Source organism: Mizuhopecten yessoensis, unplaced genomic scaffold (assembly GCF_002113885.1).
Source record: "Mizuhopecten yessoensis strain PY_sf001 unplaced genomic scaffold, ASM211388v2 scaffold9359, whole genome shotgun sequence".
NCBI lineage: Eukaryota > Metazoa > Mollusca > Bivalvia > Pectinida > Pectinidae > Mizuhopecten > Mizuhopecten yessoensis.
This window is the reverse complement of record NW_018408008.1, coordinates 21645-35248: the sequence shown is the minus strand read 5'-3', so window position 1 is coordinate 35248 and position 13604 is coordinate 21645. Positions and strand designations below refer to the sequence as shown.

Here is a 13604-nt window from a genome sequence, read left to right as displayed (position 1 = left end):
TTCCATGAGATCAAAGGGATAACTGGAGGTATGTGTGTAAATTACCAATTTACATTGTCACATCCGTTAGATAAAGCTACCAACCTAACATATTGTCATACTTTAATAAGAGCTAAATCATATGATCATACTATTGTTATCAGCTTATAATAGATTGCGTGAACATTCGTATATTAGTTTATTAACTAATACTATATATTTATTATTACTAAAAGAGGATATGGAAGTTTTCTTTTAAAATAGAAAATTGTGACATGGAAAGACATATTGCATGGACATATGGTAATGCTACATGGATTTGTTGTTATGTGCTTTAAACTGTTACAACGTAAAAAATATGTTAAATTCGTACTTGGTTTCCTTTAAAAAAATAGAATTGTTTATCAGAGCACGGTATCAACTGCGAATGTCTCCTAGTCCTTAAACACCAACCCTGTGTCAAATGCCAGGCTTATATAGAAAAGCTTTATTTTGCTAATGTTAGTTGGTCGTATATATTTATCATGATTCACCAACATTTCAGGGGTGTATCTTTGTCTTACTTCCTGGTATGTGCTTTATAGAAATAGCTAAACGTACTACGTGTGTATTTATAGCATCTATGTGCAAAACAGGTTTCAAAACAAAAACGAGCTATCAATTATATCATGTTATGCACTACCAGAGGAAGATACGGCTGACGGGATCCTCCTACGAGGTTTACCCGCAAACCTCGTTTACCTGTCAACCAAACTCTATACCTAACAAGGTCATCGTGTTGACATGTTTCTACATCTGTATGGAAAAACGAAAGCTCTAATAGTAGAGTATCTGGGGGTTATCCGTCTACAAGGTCATTATTTAGGTCTTAATTACCACTGTATCAAATACAACAAACTAAAGGGTTTTGTCCAAATATGGTTCAGAGCATCCTTAGGCAATGTGTAATCAGTTTTGTAAAAATAAGGCATGCGTCCCCTAAGAGCAGAAGGTAGGGGCTAAATAGGGAAATTCAGGTTAATATTGAGGTAAGATCCATCCCACTTCAGCGGGGAAGCAAGAATGAGGGACATAATTTTATATTATGTTGATGCGAGACAAAGACAATATTTGAAATAGTTGCAGTGCTATATATTGCATGAGGACAGTTCCCCTTCAATAAATTATGGTTAAGGACATTTGAGATGGTGGCTATGGTGGTTGGTTGGCGCACTGAATAACTCACTCGCCTTTCACCAGGCAACTCTGATTGTTAAATATCCGTCTAAAAATCATCGTGTAAACTACAAAAACCTGTTTATAAGCTATGCAAATGGGGGCAGAGCGTATAGGTTCCGTATACAAGGTCACCAAGTAGGTCTTGAATGTCTATGTTTAAAATACACCAGACAACTCTAATCATAGAGTATCCGTCTACCGTGTCAACATTAAAGGCGCAAATACCTTTGTATGAAATACATCAGGGAGCTATAATTGTTGAGTATCGTGTCGACCACAATAACACAATTACGTATAACCTCCACAAGGTGACTCTGATTGTTCAACCTGTATGTTTATGTTACCCGTATAACATCAACAATTTCAGCATGTATAGACCACTGTCTGACTGATTACAACGTCTGACTGATTACAATATCTACAGCACTGTCATCAAAAGTGAATGACGATATTCATACCCCACATGTGTATTTGTTTACACTACTGTCGGTGGAGTTGTGACTGAAATAATACGATGGGAGAACAATAATCATCCTTAAGGGTGTTTCTCTGTCACACCCTCAAGGGAGGGGAAGCTTCTATTAATCTAACACTGAACGATCATATGTTGATGCACGTCATTGAAAATACAGACTACAACTATTTTATGTAAACGAAGTAAAGATTGGCTGCAAAATAATGTATTTTTTGCAAGAATGTAAGTCGATTCTCAATACTGACATAGCTAGTGTAATGCCATAAGAGAATAATGCATATATATATAAATGATGAAACTTACTGAAATTGGCTAATCTATCACCTCAGGTCCTTCTTTACCCCGTCATAACAGAACAAATTACCAAGGTAAATGTGCACAAAGACACGCGCCATGTTAAATAGCTTGTATATCCTTTCTTATGTAAGTGTGTTTCCAGAATAACATACAATTACTCTCAAACGATCAAATATATTGTAAAACATATTAATCACTTATTATTTTCGTCTTTTAAATCAAGAAGTGTACATTCGGGGCTTGCCGGGACATATCAAAATCCTTAAAAAGTGTAGTTGGGATTCCCTGCTTAAGGCTCAGCATCTGGGGTAATGTCAGCAACCGGTTCATCTGTTGTCGCTATATTCTGACCGTGCGCAATGCTGTGCCGGAGCCTTCGGCATGGCATTTCAGTAAAAAAAAAAAAACTATAAAGTCGGCAGGGATTACTATACACGTAACCTGCCCTCATAAACATTGTATATCACCCCCTCGTACTCCATATCTACTCAAAGTCACCTACTTCTGGTACTCCAAAACTTTCGATTTTCGAGTTACCTATGTCGATATAACTTTTAAAAGATGTAAAAATATTTTTTTAATACGTCACAAAAAAGTTAAAATTAAGTCGATATCTTTTTACTTTTTCAGAGATCGTGAATGCGTTATATTTATCAAGTAAATAGGTAATACGGCTTTTTATTGTGTTTATGCTGAAATGTGGCATCGACTTGCTACTTATTTATGTAAGTCAAATGGGCAGTTAACAAATCATTCCACAAAAAAATTAGCACGTGACTAGAATTGATATACTGATATACAACACCTAAATTAAGGCTAATTCGTTCTTAAACCTGATTATATGCTATCAGTACACCACAAGATAATGTTTCGGAATGTGATAAATATCACGGCAATATCATCTATTTAGATATATAGCGACATCATTAAAACGTTATTGCCACATATCCTTTGACTATGTCGACATCTTCTCCGGTCATGTCGACATCTTTAAAAACAATGTTTGTTAATTTGAAATACCATCGTTAACACACGATTGATTATCGGTAAGAGAGTGGTTTTCTTAAAGAAAATAGTTTAACTTGTTTTTTAATTTAAGAATCGATTTACCACTATTTTAAGACTGTAAAAGTCTTGTGTAGTTTAGGTTAGCTTCGTTTCTTTCCTTTTTTCTACTTATACTTTTCTGGGTCATCGGCAAAAGACAATGTCGAGTAGGTCCCGGTGTCTGATAAGTAAACAGTAAACCCGTGTTTGATATAAAATTCCAATATCGCTAAGTATTTCATTATATAAAAGAAACTTCATTTTGTGAATGTTACGTCGATCTTAGTAATTATCATGGGCTACTGACGTGTCACGATTGGAATATTGTATTACATGTCGGTAAGGGTTTAACTGTGATCGCTGAAGGTAGTGCAGGTGTATTAATAGAACCTGTGTGAAAACAGGTTTTCAAAAGAACAGACGATTCATCGCTGAAACATAAGTTATTTCATGCTATGCACCACCAGAGGGAGCTCTGACTGATGGTAATCCGCCCATGTCTCCAGCTACATGTGTAGTATCAGGCATGTAATACTGACTGTACGGATTGTATCTACACTGTCCTCGTGTTACTAATACTTCATCTGTATGAAAAGCACTAGTGAACTTTGTTTCGTCTACAAGGTTGGCATGTAGACTTGTTTAGCTACAGGTGTATCATGTTATTATGACGTTCTGCGTTTAAAGAATCAACGGCAGAACTGGAGGTATGTGTGTGTATTTGCATTTCCATTGTTCAGTCCTTAGAAAAAGCTACCATCCGAACATATTGTTATAAGAGCTAGAACCAGTACACGTGCATATTTTCCAATCGGAAACAGGTCGGTATTGTTTTGCCCAACTGTTGGAGCAATCGGGGTCCAATCATTGCGTGACGTCAAATTTAAATCATGACGCATTTTCCCGAATACTCACACTCGTTATAGACTTGAGCCGTCAATATGACACACTATTTATCTTGTCACACTGAGGTAAAAAATATAAGTTTGAATAACAACCAAGCCGTGTACATTATTTCTGTCATATATTTTAACATTTATGATAGTATACAACGTTCTCCCATTAAGCATGTTCTCCAAACGCACTTGAAAGAATCATGGAATATGTTTGAACGGGAATTGTTAAACAATACACCAATTCTTAACTATAAATGTAATACATTAAGTGTTTTATGGTTATATGAACTATTTTACATGCGGCTTGTATATCTTGCTAGCTACTTAAACAATAGAGTGACAAGCTAAACACATCGGCATGTGAACGGTGTAGGTTTGAATATCACTTTAACGGTTTCGCTACTATTACAGGTTTGTAAAACATGTTCAGGCGAGCATTTTACCTACCATCGAACACACAATCGTCAGTTCTAAGTATAAACCATATGATCATACTATATTTGTTAAGCTAAAAATTGATTGCGCTCCTCTCATCCCTGCCAATTCAATGTTACTTCCAAAACTATTGAGTAGAAAATTTGAAATTTTTATATTTGTTTATTTCCAACAAGCTAATTGCGGTCCAGATCTCTAGTAAATAGTCAGTGTCGCCTTTAAAAAATAGAACATATTTTACTTCCCTAGGCTTCCTACCCAACCCAGTAGCTTTTCTCCGTACAATCAAGTTTCTTCTCTAAGATCCATTTTGTTCTTCCGTCATCAGTTTTAACATATATTGATAAATATATGTAACGAAATATCTCCGTTCGTACGTGTTGTTTAATATAGATTATATACGATATCATTGTTGTCATCAGCATATTCCAAATATTGTTTCCCTCGCCATAGCTTATAAAGATCCTTGTTTGCTATGTGATACCGTGTGACCGTTATGAAAACACAACTGGACGTTTAGTATTTGCTATTTGCATTATTTTGGTCTATAACTCTCTTTCACCTAGTTTTCACACCTGGGCGAGTTACGTAAGTGCCCCGGCAGTGTAAAACTACGGTCCAGGTACAGACTGACTATGTTTACCTGTGTTGCCGAGACTGTGTTGTAATTTTTCATTTGTTGATGAACGTTGTTTAAAAAACACCGAAAACACCATTTCTAAATTTAAGAAAATATAGAAAGAAAGATAGTCTTATAGATGTAGAAAGAATATAGAAACAAACTAAAAAATCAAGTTTATATGTTTGAACACGAAACCGTATATATTGTTCAGTCATTCCTCATTTTACACCAACCACGAGTGTTATCGCACAACATTTGTCGAATTTCCGCACAAATGTGCGTAAGCAATGATCGTCCACTTTTTATCGTTCGCACTCGTTCACACATCGTTTACACACCATGCACACATCGTGCGCACAAAATACTTCATGTAACGTTGTGCGATCCCACAACTGTACATAAGTCATCTACTATGTTTTCCATCGTTCCTGCACTGGATCATACCACGGTACTTTATATATGTTATCTACACGATAAACATGTATAACTATGTCACCAGTTTATAATGCGTTAACAATACTTACATCTTCTTTTGTATTACGTTCCCTCTGTCACATGGGTTCCAGATTCACAGAGACTAATTTCCTGATACTAATGTGACTAATTGTATTCTGATTTAATCATTTCCTCCTAGCAAAGACATAGCTCAGTGCCCTTCACTCTCGCGAGAAAACGCCACAAACTACCGAAAAGCTTATTTCTGCTTTAAGTGTGTTTTATTATTTTCTCTTAACACAAAATGTTATTAAAACGTTAAATATGAATTCACATTTATAGCGGTGTGAGTGTAACATTAAAACTGTCAATTTTACCTGCTGTTCAATGGTTTAGTTTCTTCTTTCTCCATTAGAGTACTGCTTGGGAATTCATAGATTTAGGAGTCTTACGCATCTGTCCCTCTGTTAGATCCAAAATACAAGGTGAGCTAAATCAAAAACCTGTATGGTTGTTTCGATTATTTGTGGACTGAAATTCGTTCAATTGTGCGTTTCCCTATTAATTCATATAGCACCAATTGCAAAGTTGAGCATTTTGAACAATAAATCAAATATCCCTTTTGAAATGTTGTCATCATTGCTTTTAATAGTTACAAATATGCACAGATTCCTCATCTAAGTTTTCCACTTTTACAACCACTATATTGTTCAGTATTGGCCTTTTTATAATATGTGTCTTCTTGAAAACGTCAGCATTAATGTCTGTTTTGCCTGTTCTTATAAAGTCACAGCATTTTTTTACTTAATTTGATCATTAAACCGTCATTGTAATATGCAATTAACATCCGGTTATTTCAAGAAATCTAGTCAATTAGGCAGATGCTATACTAACCTACCTACGTTAGGCATCACTGTTTTAATAATGTAACTGCCATATCTTCCGTGGTATTTGGGGTTATTGAGAAACAAAATCCACACCGCATATATTCTCTATATAAAATCTAACTGCATCTGTGTCATATTTTACTTCAATTGTTTTTAATGATCACGTCAAAGTCAATTTGTGTTACCTCGTATTCAGCAAGATATCCATACTAAAAGAACTTGTATCTTTTACATTTAGCCGCAGCGATCTTAGGTTTAACAAAGGCGACGGGATTTTCATCACCATCTAAGAAGGTAGGATTACATCTATTACATAGTTGCATTTAATTGTCTCTTGAAGACAAACTATAGTCATGCTCTGATTATGCTTAGGTAAATTGTTTGACTTTCAGGGATAATGTAATGAGCGTTTCCTTTGTGTCATTTCTAAATATTTACTTTCAACCTAGTTTTTGAATTTTGGTTTAAAATCAAGGATGATAAACTAGTCAATATTGTCACGAATCTCCCTGTTTGTCCTATATCTTCAATGATTAAGAGTTCTATAACTTAGATCACATATACGGTTACGTATATTGTAAAAAAATCGTGGATTCTGATTTGAGAAATCAAAACAAAATAATATATCACCGTGCTTTCCTTTCTAGTGATGTCATCAGTAACACAACCACAATCCTCGAATTATGCGGTAGGTACCTTACATATATGTATTGCAAATATATAAAATTATCAGTTTCCAAGAAGGTATAAATTATGCACAGACACGCCACATTCCACAATATTTTCCGTCTTCAGTACGCCGAAAAATATGGGCAAGCGTTAGATTTCATGAAACGTTGACTGCAACAATACACCTGCTTGTATCTAAAATGTTAAGTTCTATACATATTCTATGTGTAAAGGGCAGACACGGATCTAGATGTTTCTTATCAGTAATGATATCCGTAATGAAATCAAAATCCCCGAATTCTTCGGTATGTATCTTACATATATGTATTACAAATAAGCAAACGAAGGAGGTATAAATTATACACAGACACGCCACATTTCGCAATCTAACCCCGGCCTCAATACGCCGAAAAAATATGGCCACGCGTCAGTTATAATCCAAGGCTAACAGTGGTCAACCATCGTTCGCATATTTCATACAAATTTGCATTTCCATGTGGCTGGATTGTTCTATCAATATTTTGTCTGGGTTTGGTTTCGTTGTCTTTTCCCCTGAAATGACCATTGTAATAATAAAGAAACCATTCTCATAAACGAAAGCATCAGCTGTATCGAGAGAAAATGCAAATTGATCTGAGATATTTAAGTTGTAATGTTTTAATACACTTAATAAAGGTTTTAAGTGATTGTTTTATCTTTGTTTAAATTCATGTAGGGTTGTATTATCATATCAGATACTGAGACCACTGCCTTTAATCATAATTACATACAATCTTACTATGGGACGCGATTAGATATTGTTTGGAATCAAAACGTAAGTAAATCACAATAGCTGTAATGACTAAAGTTTGTATTAGTGTCATGTTAACTTTACAGGTGTCCATCAATCCAAGTAACTATTTGGCGGGAACATTACAGAACTTTATCACATCAAATGGGATTAGAAATTACTCATTTAAAAGAGGGTATGGCAGTTTTCTTTTAAAATAGTAATTGTGTCATAAACAAGACATATTGCATGAACATAGCGTAATGCTGCATGGATTCGTTGTTATGTGTCTAACAAGTTAATGTTACAACGTAACAGAAATATTAGTTTCTTACTTGGTTTCCATTGAAAAAAAATGTAATTGTTTATCAGAGCACGGTAACAACTGATAATATATCCTCGTCCTTAAACACCAAACCCGTGTTGAATTCCAGGCTTGTACAGAAAAGCTTTATTTTGTTAATGTCAGTTGGTCGTATATAATCATCATGATTTACCGACATTTCATGAATGCATTGATAACTGTCTGCCTGGTATTGCTTAATAGAAATAGCTAAACGTAGTACGTGTGTATTTATATAATCTATGTGAAAACCGATTTCAAAACAAAACGAGCTATCAGTTATATCATGTTATGCATTACCAGAGGAAGATACAGCTGATGGGAACCTCCTATACACGCTCTAATAGTAGAGTATCTACCTACCATGTCAACATTTAGGTCTCAAGTGGCACTGTATAAAATACACCCGGGAACCAAGATTGAGGAGTATCCGTCTACAAGGTCAATGTTTAGGTCGTAATTACCACTGTATCAAATACAACAAACTAAAGGGTTTTGTCCAAATATGGTTAAGAGCATCCTTAGGCAATGTGAAATCAGTTTTGTAAAAATGGAGGATGTGTCCCCTGAGAGCAGAGGGTAGGGCTAAATAGGAAAATTCAGGTAAATATTGAGGTAAGATCCATCCCACTTCAGCGGGGAAGCAAGAATGAGGGACGGGTGTTGATGAAGACAGTATTTGAAATAGTTGCAGTATTATATATTTCATGAGGACATTTCCCCTTCAATAAATTATAATTAAGGACTTTTGAGAGGGTGGTTATGGTGGTTGGGTGGCGGACTGAATAACGCACCCGCCTTTCATAAAGGCGCCCGGGGTTCGATTCCCCAATCGGACGTGAATAGGTATGGGTTCACCTGCCCGACCACGTGGGTATGTAAGACAATCTTTTCAGCATAAACCACACTTAGTACACTGTTATGTTAACAACGAGGGAAAACTGATAATATTAATAAACTATATTGTGATCTAGGTTCTATTTTTCCGACGTTTGTTTTTTTATTTATTCTAGTCCGATTATTACTTGAATGTAACGCGATTCCAATTGGATAAAACCTCTTAATTCGTTATAATATGTGTCAATACCGCAAGTTGTGTGGTTTACTTAGTATTTATATTTGCCAATACGTTCGAACACTAGTTAAGTTCGTGTTGGAATCCTCCCGAGAAAGATGCGATAAAGCAACACCGCAAAATTATCCTGTATACATTTGTACATAATGTACAAAAGTGCATATCGCTTGGGAGCTTGTTTTTTCAAGTAAGTTTCCTTGCATTATTAATAAAGCATAATTCTAGTCCAAATAATTATGTGCAACAGATGGCAAAAAAGGGGGAAGAGTGGCTCTGAACATGCACTTAAACCGTAATATGCATTTCAGCAGAATAAAGTAAAAATAGCTTGACAGGTAAAGGGATTAGAGGAAGGGTCAGGGATGGTGGTTATAATACACATCTTAATGCACGCTCTTTTTCAAAACCTGTACTCATTATTTGATAAAAAAACATAATAAGGCAATTTAATACACATCTATATACAACATGTAAAAAGTGTTCTGTAAGTTATAGCCTAATGTTCTATAGATCACTCTCTCGTATAACTGGCCTTCTCGCCGTACCTAAAGTTAAATGTTCATCTGTATGCTACTCTCATTCCTTGTACCATCTGTCACCTCATAATCTTGTTCTACTCCCATATAGTATCCGCGTCCCTCGTGTCTATAAGGTCAATATTTAGGCATACGCCACATCTGTATAAAATGCACCAGTCAACTATAATTGTTAAGTATTCGTCTACAAGGTCATTATTTATGAATATACAACCTTTGTATAAAATACACTAGGCAACTCAGATTGTAAAGTATCCGTCAGCAAGGTTAACACTAGGACATTAACTACCTCTGTATTAAATTCACTGGGGAATTCAAATTAAGAGTATCCGTTTACATGGTCAATATTTAGGCAAATACCACATCTTTAAAATATCACCAGGCATCTCTGATTGTTGAATATCCGTCTAAAATCATCGTGTAAACTACAAAAACCTGTGTATAAGATACGCAAATGGGGTCAGAGCGTATAGGTTCCGTATGCAAGGTCACCAACTAGGTCTTAAATGTATATGTTAAAAATACACCAGGCAACTCTGATTATAGAGTATCCGTCTACCGTGTCAACATTAAGGGCTTAAATACTGTTGTATAAAATGTATCAGGAGCTATGATTGTTGAGTATCGTGTAGACCACAATAACACAATTATGTATAAGATCCACAAGGTGACTCTGATTGTTCAAAGTTCGTCTACAAGGACAACATATTTGTCTATGTTACCCGTATAACATAAAAAGTATGCTTCTATAAATTATCCTTGCTGTAGATGTTGTAATCAGTCATGCATTCTTACGAGTCCTTTATAAAAGACAAGCCACATTCTACAATTAATCTGTTAACTTGAGAAAGCAAAAACATATCATCGTGCGTTCCTTTCCAATGATGCTATCTGTAACGCAACAACAATCCCCGAATTTTGCGGTAGGTGCCTTACATATATGTATTACAAACAAACAAACATATCAGTTTCCCACAATGTTTTAGTTATACACAGACACGCCACATTCAACACTCTTATTTTGACCCAAATACGCCAAAAATATGGCCACGTGCTAGATTTCATTAAAGGCTGGCTGTGATAAAACACATGATATTTCAATATTACAATGCAGCATATTTAATACAAATAGTTTTGCTCTGAAAAGTTTATATTTGTAAAGGGCAGACACGGATCTAGATATCTTACACTGAAGGATCAAATGTTGATGAACGTCATTTTAAATACATACTTACAAATATTTATATAAATGAGGTAAAGATTGGCTGCAAAATAATGTATTTATTGTAAGAATGTAAGTCGATTCTCAATACTGACACAGTTAGTGTAATGTCATAACGACCAGAGAGAGAATAATGAACATTTATATAAATTATGAAACTTACTGAAATTGACCACTCCATCGGCTCAGGTCCTTCGTTATCCCGCCATAACAAAACAAATTGCCGAGGTAAATATGCGCCATGTTAAATAGCTTGTGTATCTTTTCTTATGTAATTGTGTTTTCAGGATATAATAAAATGACTTTCAAACAATCAGATATATTGTACAACATAATAATCACGAATTATTTTCGTCTTTTAAATCAAGAAGTGCCCAGTCGGGGCTGGCCGGGACATACCAAAGTCCTTAAAAATGGTAGTTGTGATTCCCTGCTTAAGGCTCAGCATCTGGGGTAATGTCAGCAAGTGGTTCATCCGTTGTCACTATAATCTGACCGTGCGGAAAGCTGTGCCGGTGCCTTTGGCATAACATTTCAGTGAAATGGCACTTTAAAGTCGGCAGAGATTACTATACACATAACCTGCCCAAATGTACATTGTATATCACCCCATCGTACTCCATATCTACTCAAAATCAACTACTTTTGGTACTCCAAAACTTTCGACTTTCGAGTTACTTATGTCGACATATTTTTTAAAAGATATCAAAATATTTTTTGAATACGTCGCAAAAACGAGATAATTTTGCCGATATAATTATCAAGTCAATAGGTAAAACAGCTTTTTATTGTGTTAATGCTGAAATGTGACATCGACTCGCAACTTATTAAGGCAAGGCGAAATGAGCAGTTAACAAATCATTCCACAAGAAATCATTATGCGATTTGAATTGGTATACTGATATACAACATCTAAGTTAAGGCTAATTCGTTCTTAAACCTGATTATAAGCCATCAGTACACTACAAGATCATTTTTCGGAATGTGCTAATTATCCTGGCAATATTATCTCCGAAAATGTAGTTATATAGCTACTCAATTTAAACATTATTTCGGCATATCCTTTGACATGTCAACATCTTCTCGGGTTATGTCGACGTCTTTGTTTGTTAATTTGAAATGCCATCGTTAACACATGATTGGTTATCGATAAGAGAGCGGTTTCGTAAAGGAAATAGTTTGACATTTTATTTAAGAATCGATTCATCAATATTTTAAAACTGTAAAGGTCTGATATAGTTTAGGTTAACTTCGTTTCTTTCCTTTTTTATACTTATCCTTTTCTAGGTCATCAGCAAAAGGCAATGTCGAGTATGTATGGTGTCTAATAAGTAAATAGTAAATCTGTGTTTAAAATAAGATTTCAATATCGCTAAGTATTTCGTTATAGAAAAAAAAACGAAAAAATGGTTAATGTTACGTCGATCTTAGTAATTATCATGGGCTACTGACCTGTCACGATTTAAATATTACATTACATGTCGGTATGGGTTAAACCGTGATATCTAAGGTAGTGAAGGTGTATTAATAGAACCTGTGTGAACACAGGTTTTCAAAAGAACAAATGAGTCATCAGTGTAGCATAAGTTGGTTCATGCTATGCACCACCAGAGGGAGCTCTGACTGATGGTAATCCGCCCATGTCTCCGGCTACATGTGCAGTATCAGTAATGAAATGGTGACTGTGCGGAATGTGCCTACACGGTCCCTATGTGACTCATACTTCAACTGTATGAAAAGCACTAGTGAACTTTGTTTCGTCTACAAGGTTGACATGTAGGCTTTTTCTTTTTTGCTACATGTGTATAATGTTATTATGACGTTCTGCGTTTAAAGAATTACTCCAGGGGATCAATGGCAGAACTGGAAGCATGTTTGTATATTTGCATTTCCATTGTTCAGTCCTTAGAAAAACCTACCAACCGAACATATTGTTATAGAGCTAGAACCAGTACAAGGGAATACATATCGTCTTTGTTGGTCTAACTGTTGGAGCAATCGGGGTCCAATCATTGCGTGACGTCAAATTCAAATTATGTCGCAATTTCCTCTATGTAATAGTTTAAGTTGTTTATGGTTATTTGAGCTATTTCAAATGCGGCTTGTATATCTTGCTACCTACTTAAACAATAGAGTGGCAAGCTAAACACATTGGCATGTGAACGGTGTAAGACTAAATTTCTGTAGATTTCTAGATGGTTCACATTCCTCGCTTAAACGGTTTCGCTACCACAACAGATTTGTAAAACATGTTCAGGCGAGCATTTTCCCTACGATCGAACAATCGTCAGTTATAAGTATAAACCACATGATCATACAATATTTGCTCAGCTTCACATAGATTGTGCTCCTCTCATCCCTGCCAATTCAATGTTACTTCCAAAACAAAACTTAATGTGAAGTTTTTACTGAGGAATCGGAATGTTATGTTTGCTCATTACATTTTGTATAGGAGCCTCCCATTTAAGGTCTGAACTGAGTGTTGTATCAAATTGTCCGCTTGTATATCATATACAATTTGTGAAAAAAGGGAAACATCTTCCATTAAAATAGATAGCGTCCTATTGAATAGAACATTTGAAATTTGAGTATTTGTTTATTTACAACAAGAGACTTGCGGTCGATATCTCTAGTAAATAGTCAGTGTCGCCTTTAAAAATAGAATATTTTTCACTCCCCTGGGTTTCCTACCCAACCCC

At 35.4% G+C, this 13604-nt stretch overlaps 1 long non-coding RNA gene across 2 annotated transcripts in view; it reads left to right on the top strand.

The window, feature by feature from the left end:
* The window catches only part of LOC110457874, an 82560-nt gene that overhangs the window by 52312 nt on the left and 16644 nt on the right, over positions 1–13604 (top strand). The window contains exons 1-3 of one of the 2 annotated variants that reach the window (XR_002463728.1): positions 1–28; positions 6530–6585; positions 6939–6979. The exons of the other annotated variant lie outside the window; for it this stretch is intronic. This is a non-coding gene — a long non-coding RNA (uncharacterized LOC110457874). The remainder of the gene's footprint in view (positions 29–6529; positions 6586–6938; positions 6980–13604) is intronic. 2 annotated transcript variants of the gene reach the window in all.